This window comes from Saccopteryx bilineata, chromosome 3, assembly GCF_036850765.1.
Source record: "Saccopteryx bilineata isolate mSacBil1 chromosome 3, mSacBil1_pri_phased_curated, whole genome shotgun sequence".
In the NCBI taxonomy this organism is placed as follows: domain Eukaryota; kingdom Metazoa; phylum Chordata; class Mammalia; order Chiroptera; family Emballonuridae; genus Saccopteryx; species Saccopteryx bilineata.
In genome coordinates, this window is record NC_089492.1 from 126,978,236 (window position 1) to 126,979,752 (window position 1,517).

Genomic DNA, 1,517 nt, shown 5'->3' on the forward strand with positions numbered 1-1,517 from the left:
TGCCTGACCGGGATCCACCTGGCATGCCCACCAGGAGGCGATGCTCTGCCCATCTGGGGCATCGCTCTGTTGTGACCAGAGCCATTCTAGCGCCTGAGGCAGAAGCCATGGAGCCATCCTCAATGCCCGGGCCAACTTTGCTCCAATGGAGCCTCAGCTGCGGGAAGGGAAGAGAGAGACAGAGAGGAAGGAGAGGGAGAGGGGTGGAGAAGCAGATGGGCACTTCTCCTGTGTGCCCTGGCCAGGAATCGAACCTGGGACTCCTGCACATCAGGCCGATGCTCTACCACTGAGCCAACTGGCCAGGGCCTATATACATATTTTTATATTGTCAAAAATGTGCCCAAGGTCGCTGGCTTGAGCAAGGGGTCACTCAGTCTGATGTAGCCCCATGGTCAAGGCACATATGAGAAAGCAATCAATGAACAACTAAGGTGCCGCAATGAAGAATTGATGCTTCTCATCTCTCTCCCTTCCTGTCAGTCTCTTTGTCTCTGTTACAAAAAACAACAACAAAAAAAGTTTTGCCTGACCAGGTGGTGGTGCAATGGATAGATCATCAGACTGAGATGCGGAGGACCCAGGTTCGAGACCCCAAGGTCTCCAGTTTGAGCTCGGGCTCATCTGATTTGAGCAAAGCTAGCCAGCTTGGACCCAAGGTCGCTGGCTTGAGCAAGGGGTTACTCGGTCTGCTGTAGCCCCACGGTCAAGGCACATATGAGAAAGCAATCGATGAACAACTAAGGTGTTGCAACAAAAAACTGATGATTGATGCTTCTCATCTCTCTCTGTTCTTGTCTGTCTGTCCCTATCTGTCCCTCTCTCTGTCTCTGTAAAATAAAAAAGTAATGATGTAGTTCTTCTATAATTTTCTTTTGTTCTTAGAAAGTACTTCCTTACCCAAAATAAATATATAAACTATTTCTTTGTTTTCCTTAAGTGTTTTCATAATTTCACTTTTTTACATTAACTTTAATCTATCTGCTGTTGATGTTGATTGATTGTGTGAAGTAACAATTTTTTTCCAAATAATTAGCCATCCGAACAATTACTGAAAATTGTGTATTTTATTTAACTGGTTTTGTTGTATATTGCATTGCCTAGTTGGGCAAATTGCTGCTTATGTCATATGAAGTTTATACTCTTAGACGTTTTACAATTTCTGTAACTTCGTCATTGGGGACCGTTTTTTTCATCAGATATTTTGAACTAGTTATGACTTTTAAATATGTTTAAAACATCACAATGAACTACTCTCTTATTAGTCCAAGTATCCTTCCATAGAAAAGAGAAATAATAATTTATTCTAAAAGATGGCAGGTCAATTCTGAAGATAGAGTTTGGTGTAGTTCCATCATGTATTATACAACAGATCTTCCCTCTGGCATACTCTCTTCCTGATTGTCCCCCTGGAGGCTGGAATAAACCCTCATCTGGACATGGTGTGGCATATTTGAAAAATATACTGTTCAAACTATACTTGCTAATATTTTACTTAAGGATTTCCCCCTGTGTTG

The 1,517-nt window shown here is 42.5% G+C and overlaps 1 non-coding gene across 1 annotated transcript; it reads right to left on the reverse strand.

The window, feature by feature from the left end:
• Positions 1-233: 233 nt before the first annotated feature.
• TRNAI-GAU (transfer RNA isoleucine (anticodon GAU)) lies at positions 234-309 on the reverse strand. Its single transcript has one exon. It is a non-coding gene; the product is annotated as a tRNA-Ile (tRNA).
• Between the last annotated feature and the right edge of the window lie 1,208 nt (positions 310-1,517).